We start from the raw sequence: 10,201 nt of genomic DNA, 5'->3' as shown, positions 1-10,201 counted from the left end.
ATATTATTGCCAACGTGACTAGAACCTATAGGGTCACACACAAAGAACAGTCAAAAGAGAAATATATAAGTATGACTTATATAAGGGGTGCGTTTAGTAAATAACGCTAATTAGTAAGCAAAATTACTAAACTCGTTGTTGGGCTTACTGAAGCCCAATAGTGACTTATGACTTGCAGAGCACACTAGAAGTTCTATAAATAGAACTCTGGTGCTGAAGTTTTTGGTTACACGTTTTGAAGCAACCCCTTTCTTCTCTGCACTTCCAATTCATTGGCTAGCACCGAGTTTTGGAGGAGCACTGTTCGTGTGGACTTGCTAGAGGCTTTGCTGCTTGCTGCTTTGCTTAGCTGTGATCGTGATTCAGAACAGAAACTATCGAGGTAACAATCGTATCACTGATTCATGTCAAATTCGTAATGATCCAAGGAAAGAAAATCGAAATTCTTCTTCTTCTTCTTCTTCCGCTGTGTATGATATCTTTCGATTTTTCTTCAGAAAGTCACAGAAGTAGCTTGAGTATCCATCCGGGAGTTACAAAAATGTACCATGACTTGAAGAAACTGTTTTGGTGGTCTGGGTTGAAGCGTGATGTCGCACAATTTGTTTATGCGTGTTTGACTTGTCAGAAATCGAAAGTTGAACATCAGAAGCCTGCTGGTTTGTTGACGCCTTTAGATGTGCCGGAATGGAAATGGGATAGCATCTCCATGGACTTTGTGACGAGTTTACCAAACACTCAAAGAGGGCATGATTCCATTTGGGTTGTCGTCGATAGATTGACGAAGTCGGCACATTTTATTCCAATTAATATCACTTATTCGGTAGCTCAGTTGGCGGAGATTTATATTCATAATATTGTGAAGTTGCATGGTGTCCCGTCGAGTATTGTGTCGGATAGAGATCCGAGGTTCACTTCTAGATTTTGGAAAAGCTTGCATGAAGCTTTGGGCTCTCAGTTGAAGTTGAGTTCAGCGTATCATCCGCAAACGGATGGTCAGTCAGAAAGAACGATTCAATCATTAGAAGACTTGTTGAGGGTGTTGGAACAAAATGTGTTTAACAATGAACCTTAAAGAGTTTTGATGATAACAAGGTATTAAAAATTGTAAATTGGACTAGCTAATATTTGTTCAAGTGTACAGGACCATAATTATAAAGTTACATCATCATTGGTTCTGAATGAGCAAATAAAGAGCAAAAGAAAATGAAGCTTAGATGATTCTGAAGGCAAAGCGCTCCTGAAGTCAAGCTGCTCCTGAAGAAATAGCGCTCCTGAAGTAAGCTGCTCCTGAAGAATAGTGCTTCTGAAGACAAGAGGTCCAGAAGCCACATCATCAGAAGCTGCGTCATCAGAAGCTGCAGAAGTCATATCATCAGAAGCTGCATCATCAGAAGCCGCCTTATCAGAAGCTATTTCACCAGAAGCTGAATCTCAACTGGATTTGCAAAAGATTCAAGGATTGAAGAATTATCAATGCAAAAGCTGTCTATTGGATTCGAAAACACAAACAAAGGATTAGTGGAGTTTTGCAACGGTCATTTCAAAGGTGTTTGAAGGCTTGTGCTTGCAATTTGGACGAAAGCGTTGACATTGTACTTTGTACGAATTGTACAACCACGTTCTCCACTACTCTGTTTTGTGTCCACGCTTCAAGACAAGAAAACAGCTCCAGAATACGGTCTCGCCTGCATATATGTTCCTTTGGATAAGGAATGGATTTCAAATTGGTTCTTCATAGGACAACAACCAAATCAGGCAAAAGATCATTGGTGAAAGATCGAGCTTCAACTAACGACTCTTTGGTGTGCTGGCAATTTCACAACGTCTCTTTCACACCTCTATATAAAGGAGTGAAGACCTAGAGTTTTGGTAATGCAAGAACGCTGAACGAAAGACTCACAAGATTTTCACAAGTACCAAACCTCTGCTGAAATTGTTCTGCATTCACTTAGAATTTCTGTGTCTCAAAGTCATATCTTAGAAATTCTTAAGTCCATTGAGTCTGTATCTGATTTGTATTGTGAGCACCTCTGATTGTATATCAAGTGTTCAACCTTAAACAATTTTCTGTGTAATTTTGTTTAGTTAGGAAGTCTCTTGCAATTGTGCTTGAGCAGGAAGTCTCTTGATTGTGTTCTTGAGCAAAGGAAGCCTCTTGCTTGTGTGCTTGAGCAAAGGAAGTCTCTTGCTTGTGTGCTTGAGCATTTGTAATCAGATATTACTCATAGTGAAATCTCCTTGGAAGTGCAAGGGGGACTGGACTACTTCCGGATTGTGGAAGGAACCAGTATAATTGCTTTGTGTCGTTCTTCTTCTCTCTCTCTGTTTTATTCCGCTGCATTTAGATTCTGATTATCACTTCAGAAGCTGTCTCACCTAGCTTCTGATCAGTGTGTTCAGTTGTTTAGAGAAACGAAGAATTTTTCAAAACACAATTCAACCTCCCCCCCCCCTTCTTGTGTTTTTTCTCACCTTCAATTGGTATCTAGAGCCTTGGTCTGTTGTGTAACACTTAACCGTGCAACAGTCAAAGATCTGAGAAAAACATGACTACTCCTCCTCCTAATGGTTCTGGTTCTAGTGATACTAGCTATAAAAATGTCTCACATGATTATAGTGATAGTAAGAAAACCAGTGTTGGAAAAGTTCCAAAGTTCAATGGAGATGCTGAAGAGTTCTCTTGGTGGAAGACCAATTTTTACAGTTACATCATGAGCCTGGATGAAGAATTATGGGATATTCTGGAAGATGGTGTTGGTGATTTAGTCCTTGATGAAGAAGGAGCTGCTGTGGATAGAAAGAAACATACTCCAGAACTGAGGAAACTCTACAAGAAGCATCATATTATCAGAGGAGCTCTTGTCACTGCCATACCCAAAGCAGAGTACATGAAGATGAGTGACAAATCCACTGCTAAAGCTATGTTTGCTTCTCTCTGTTCAAATTATGAAGGGAGCAAGAAGGTCAAAGAAGCAAAGGCTCTTCTGCTTGTACATCAGTATGAGCTATTCAAGATGAAGGATGATGAAACTATTGAGGAGATGTACTCAAGGTTTCAAACCTTAGTTTCTGGGCTACAGATTCTAAAGAAGAGCTATGTTGCTTCTGATCATGTAAGCAAGATTCTCAGAAGCTTACCTGCCAGATGGAGACCCAAGGTGACTGCCATTGAGGAAGCTAAAGATTTAAACACTTTAAGTGTCGAAGATCTTGTTAATTCTCTCAAAGTTCATGAGTTAAGTCTTAATGAACATGAGTCTACTAAGAAGAGTAAATCAATAGCTCTTCCATCCAAAGGCAAGTCATCAAAAGCTCTCAAAGTGGTTGAATCTGAAGAGGAAGAACAGTCAAGTTCAGATTCTGAACCAGATGCTGCTGAAATGGCCATGCTCTCAAACAGACTTCAATATCTGGCCAAGAAGAACAGAAAGTTTCTCGCCAAAAGGGGTAACTCCAGAAGCTCAAGGAAAGAAGATCAGAAGGGATGCTTCAACTGTAAGAAGCCTGGACACTTCATTGCTGAATGCCCTGATCTTCAAAGAGAAAAGTCAAAGGACAAATCAAAGAGGTCTACATTCAAACCAAGCAAATTCAAGAAGCAGATTAAGCAGAGTTTAATGACAACCTGGGATGACTTGGGTAGTGAATCTGGATCTGATAAAGAGGAAGCTGATGAAGATGCAAAGGTAGCTGTTGGGTTGGTAGCAACAGCAACTTCAGAAGCTGGATCAGATTCAGACTCAGAAGATGAAAACGAGGTATATTCCAAAATTCCCAGAGATGAACTTGTTGAGTCACTTAAAGAACTTCTTACACACTTTGAAGTAAGAACCAATGAGTTGAAGGATTTAAAAGAAAAATATGCTGATTTGGTACAACAGCAAAAATCAACTCTATTGGATCTGAAAGCTTCTGAACAAGGACTTAGGGGCTTTGACTTCATGTGTAAAACATATGAAGATCAGCTCAGGTTCTTATGTTAGAAGCTACAAGAAAAGTGTAATGAAAAACCTTTAAGTAATCATGAAATTGCTCTTGAAGATTTCATTATATCTGGCATTGACAGAAGCAGAGTAGCTTCTATGATTTATAGCATTTACAAGAACAATGGCAGAGGAATTGGTTTTCCAGAAGTGAAACTTGAGAAAACCAATCTAAAGTCTTGTTGTGAATGCATCAAGGAAGGTCTGAAAACATTCTTTGTACCAGAAGGGGCTGAGTTGGAAATTGTGGTTCAATCAGAACCTGAAGCTTCTAGTTCTAAGGCTAAGATTATTTCAAAACCAAAGAACTCTAAGTCAAAGGCTATGATCAAATCTGATTCCAAGACTTCAAAGGTTAAGATCCTGAAAAGATCAGAACCTATTCCTCAGAGTCTGGTGAAACCAAAATCTGGGGTTCTGAAGTCTAAGTTTCAGAAGAAGATAGTTACTGCTTCTGAAGTACCAAAACCTAAGGTGATGGTTAATCAGAAGCAACCCAACTCACAGCACAAGGTACAAGAAGTGAAGAGTAAAGCCTTAAGTACTAACCTTCCAGGACCCATAGAACAATGGGTACCTAAAACTAAAAATGTCAATGATGCAGGTATGTCTAAGAGCAGTGCCAAAGCAAAGATCATGGTACCTAGACAGCGGTTGCTCAAGACACATGACAGGAGACAAGTCCATGTTCCTCAGCCTAACAATGAAAGAGGGAGGAAATGTGAAATTTGGAGGCAACCAGCCAGGCAAGATCATAGGTACAGGAACTATTGGTAATTCCTCTACCTCAATTAATAATGTATGGTTGGTAGATGGTCTTGAACATAACCTTTTGAGCATTAGTCAATTTTGTGATAATGGTTATGATGTGCTTTTTGAGAAACCCAAATGTACAGTAATCAACAAGGAAGACAAATCCATTGTGTTCAAAGGAAAGAGAGTTGACAATGTCTATAAAATCAATTTTTCTGAACTGGCTGATCAGAAGGTGATTTGCCTACTATCAGTGAATGATAAGAAATGGATGTGGCACAGAAGGTTGGGACATGCTAACTGGAGGTTAATCTCTAAGCTTAGTAAGTTACAACTTGTAAAAGGGCTACCAGACATTGATTATCATTCAGATGCACTCTGTGGTGCATGTCAGAGAGGGAAAATTGCGAAATCATCTTTTAAAACCAAAGACATTGTTTCAACCTCAAGACCTTTAGAATTACTCCATATTGATTTATTTGGACCAGTAAGTACTGCATCCTTATATGGAAGTAGATATGGATTAGTCATTGTTGATGATTACAGCAGATGGACTTGGGTGAAATTCATAAAGAGTAAAGATGTTGCGTGTGATGTATTCAGTAGCTTCTGCACTCAAATTCAATCTGAAAAGGAATCAAAAATTTTGAAAATCAGAAGTGATCATGGTGGAGAATTTGAAAATGAGCCATTTGAAGCTTTTTGTGAAAAACATGGAATTTTCCATGAATTCTCTTCTCCTAGAACACCACAACAAAATGGGGTTGTAGAGAGAAAGAATAGAACTTTACAAGAAATGGCCAGAACCATGATTCATGAAAACAATTTACCAAAACATTTTTGGGCAGAAGCAGTGAATACAGCATGCTATGTTCAAAACAGGATCTATATTAGACCTATTTTGGAGAAAACAGCATATGAACTCTTTAAAGGAAGAAAACCCAATATCTCTTACTTTCATCAATTTGGATGTACTTGTTACATTCTGAACAACAAGCTCTACCTAAAGAAATTTGATGCCAAGGCCCAAAGAGGAATCTTTTTAGGTTACTCTGAAAGGTCAAAGGCATACAGAGTGTATAATTCAGAAACACTCTGTGTTGAAGAATCTATGCACGTTAAATTTGATGACAAGGAGCTTGAAGATAAAACTTCAAAGCAAGGTGAAAGTTTTGCAGAGATACAGGTTCCTGAAGCTACTCCAGAACCTGATCAGATAGCTGAGTCTGAAGATAGTCCAGAAGCTGAACCCACATCAGAAGCGCAAGATGAAACTGCTTCTGATGAAGCACAAGATGGCTCACATCAAGCAGATCCTCCCAGAAACACATTCAAACACAAGTCTTCACATCCTGAGGAGCTAATCATTGGAAACAAAGATAGTCCAAGAAGAACAAGATCACATTTCAGACAAGAAGAGTCAATGATTGGACTAATCTCAATGATTAAACCTACAACAGTTGATGAAGCACTTTCAGATGATGGATGGATCCTAGCTATGCAAGAAGAGTTGAATCAATTTCAAAGAAATGATGTGTGGGATCTGGTACCCAAACCTCTGCACAAGAACATTATTGGAACAAAATGGGTATTCAGAAACAAGCTGAATGAGCAAGGTGAAGTAACAAGAAACAAAGCCAGGCTTGTTGCACAAGGGTATAGTCAACAAGAAGGCATTGATTACACTGAAACGTTTGCTCCAGTTGCAAGATTGGAAGCAATCAGGTTACTTCTTTCCTATGCAGTTAATCATGGCATAATATTATATCAGATGGATGTCAAGAGTGCATTTCTCAATGGTGTCATAGAAGAAGAAGTGTATGTTAAGCAACCTCCTGGATTTGAGGATATTAAATATCCTGACCATGTTTTTAAACTGAAGAAATCACTATATGGCTTGAAACAAGCTCCCAGAGCTTGGTATGATAGACTAAGTAATTTCTTAATCAAAAATGATTTTAAAAGAGGACAGGTTGATACTACACTCTTCAGAAGGACCCTTGAGAAAGATATTCTTGTTGTGCAAATATATGTTGATGATATAATATTTGGTTCTACTAATGCATCTCTTTGCAAGGAATTTTCTAAGTTAATGCAGGATGAATTTGAAATGAGCATGATGGGAGAGCTGAAGTTCTTCCTTGGCATTCAAATCAATCAATGCAAAGATGGAGTCTATGTTCATCAATCAAAGTACACAAAGGAGCTTCTGAAGAAGTTCAAACTTGAAGATTGTAAAGTGATGAACACTCCAATGCATCCTACGTGCAACCTGAGCAAAGAAGATGAAGGAGCTAAAGTAGATCAGAAGCTGTATAGAGGTATGATTGGTTCTTTGTTATACCTCACTGCATCTAGGCCAGATATTTTATTCAGTGTATGCTTGTGTGCAAGATTCCAATCAGATCCTAGAGAATCTCATATGACTGCTGTCAAGAGAATCTTCAGGTATTTGAAAGGAACAACTAATCTTGGACTCCTTTATAGGAAATCCTTAGATTATAAGCTAATTGGATTCTGTGATGCTGATTATGCTGGTGATAGGATTGAAAGAAAGTCAACCAGTGGCAATTGTCAATTTCTGGGTGATAATCTTATATCCTGGGCTAGCAAAAGACAAACAACTATTGCTATGTCTACAGCAGAAGCAGAATACATTTCAGCTGCAAGTTGTTGTACACAACTACTTTGGATAAAACATCAGTTGGAAGATTATCAGATAACTGCTAATAGTATTCCCATATATTGTGATAATACTGCTGCTATTTGTTTGTCTAAAAATCCAATTTTGCATTCAAGAGCTAAGCACATTGAAATCAAACACCATTTTATCAGAGATTATGTTCAAAAAGGAATTTTAGATATACAATTCATTGATACTGAAAATCAATGGGCTGATATATTTACTAAGCCTTTAACTGTTGAAAGATTTGATTTTATAAAGAAAAATTTGAACATGCACTTTGTATCTGATTAAATGCTTGCTTGCTCCTGAATAGGATTTTAGGTTCTGAAGTTAGTTCAGAAGCGGTAGTCCATCAGAAGCTCTTTATTGAGGTTCTGAGGAAAACTCGCTTCTGATGATGACGTCAGCATCTGAAGTCCAGAAGCTGGATTTGTTGCTTCTGAATAGTTGAATTAGTGGAAACGTTGGAAGTTACCTTTTAAAAAGTAACTTCTGGCCCACTAACTTGGTAGTTACTCTGTGAACTTCTTACGTGGCCTGTATGTGTTGGTGTATAACTAAAAGGGCAATGATGATTTATAGCTTTGAAAGTACTTTTCACGCACTCCCACAATCGCCAATAGCTACCATTGACCCCCAACTCAACAATCAAACAACAAATTCACCACAACAACCACCAACTGAAACTGAATTTCAACCTTTACCTGAACAATCCCCAGAACCAACTCCCATGGATGTTGACATCTCTCTAGTCAATGTTCAAGCCTCAACTTCTACCACACACATTGCTTCTGACCAGCCTTCATCTTCAAACACACAGACACACCTTACCATTCCAGTTCCTAACCCAGTTCAAGACTTGGAAATCAGTGATTCTGATCTTGAAACTCTTGAACAACCACCCACAAACATCCTGGAATCTGGATATATTAATTCTGAGCTTCTGACAATCCTGAGTCAGATGCATAATCTTGTGGATCAACGAAGGACAATTGATCTCACAAGTGCATATGAAGACTCCTGAGCATCTCTTCAGAACCGGGCAACTGAGCTTATCGAAGAAATCAAGGCTAAATGCATCAGAGTCAAGCAAGCATCAGTCAGAAGGGTAATGGAGCATGTGAATCAGAGTCTTAGAGTAAGAAGTTCTACACTGCTCCTGGCAAACCAGCCTTTCTTCTTTGAAACGGATTACTTGACCAGAGAAGCCAGGTTGTGTAAGCTTCTGAAGAAACAGATGGCAGAACAGCAGCAAGAAGCTAAGGAAAGGGAACAAGCTCTTCTCCAGAGGCAACAACAACTTGAAGAACTGTTGCAGAAGAAGATTGAAGAAATGGAGGAGATGAAGAAACAACAACAAACCAACCCTTAGTTGCACACCCTTGTGTTTTACTTTTTGTTTGTTGTTTGTTTTATTTTCTTAGTCCTTGCTTCTGAAACCATCTTGTCTTATTTCTCTTGCTTCTGAATGCTTACTGATTCTGACTGTTTAGCTGCTTCTGACAATTGAATATACATGTTCATATATTTTTTGCTCTGATTTATTTAGTTCATTGCTTAGTATACTCTCTCATGTTTGAGTTTTTCTCATATCTTTTTGTCTTTTATGCTTATATATATTTCAATGTTTTTTGATTATGACAAAAGGGGGAGTATATGTGACAAGTATTTAAAGGTTCTGAGCCCCATTAATGGCATTTGAAATTTTTGAAAAACTTCTATCATTTTTTACCTTATTGGTATAAGCTATGAACGAACGAAGGAGTATCAAAATTCAAGTAAAATTATTTGAACCATTCTTCTTATCTATAAGTTAATTCTTTCAATGATTCAATTTTGTTTTTAAGCTCTGATAATATTATTACGCGAAAAATGAATTTAATTAACCTGGATAGAACTTAGGGGGAGCTTACAAACCTCACCTTAAAGACTATCAGACTCAGGGGGAGTTTGAGCTTACAAACCTCAGATTCTGAGCTTACAAACCTCAGAACCCCAAAGTCAACTTGTTAATTAGATTAACAACAATTGATCAATTTTAAATACTTTTGTTTGTCATCATCAAAAAGGGGGAGATTGTTGGAACAAAATGTGTTTAACAATGAACCTTAAAGAGTTTTGATGATAACAAGGTATTAAAAATTGTAAATTGGACTAGCTAATATTTGTTCAAGTGTACAGGACCATAATTATAAAGTTACATCATCATTGGTTCTGAATGAGCAAATAAAGAGCAAAAGAAAATGAAGCTTAGATGATTCTGAAGGCAAAACGCTCCTGAAGTCAAGCTGCTCCTGAAGAAATAGCGCTCCTGAAGTAAGCTGCTCCTGAAGAATAGTGCTTCTGAAGACAAGAGGTCCAGAAGCCACATCATCAGAAGCTGCGTCATCAGAAGCTGCAGAAGTCATATCATCAGAAGCTGCATCATCAGAAGCCGCCTTATCAGAAGCTATTTCACCAGAAGCTGAATCTCAACTGGATTTGCAAAAGATTCAAGGATTGAAGAATTATCAATGCAAAAGCTGTCTATTGGATTCGAAAACACAAACAAAGGATTAGTGGAGTTTTGCAACGGTCATTTCAAAGGTGTTTGAAGGCTTGTGCTTGCAATTTGGACGAAAGCGTTGACATTGTACTTTGTACGAATTGTACAACCACGTTCTCCACTACTCTGTTTTGTGTCCACGCTTCAAGACAAGAAAACAGCTCCAGAATACGGTCTCGCCTGCATATATGTTCCTTTGGATAAGGAATGGATTTCAAATTGGTTCTTCAT

The sequence above is a fragment of the Medicago sativa genome, chromosome 6 (genome assembly GCF_051527215.1).
Source record: "Medicago sativa cultivar Bolivia chromosome 6, Bolivia_mono, whole genome shotgun sequence".
NCBI classification, from domain to species: Eukaryota; Viridiplantae; Streptophyta; class Magnoliopsida; order Fabales; family Fabaceae; genus Medicago; species Medicago sativa.
This window is presented reverse-complemented; position numbering follows the sequence as displayed.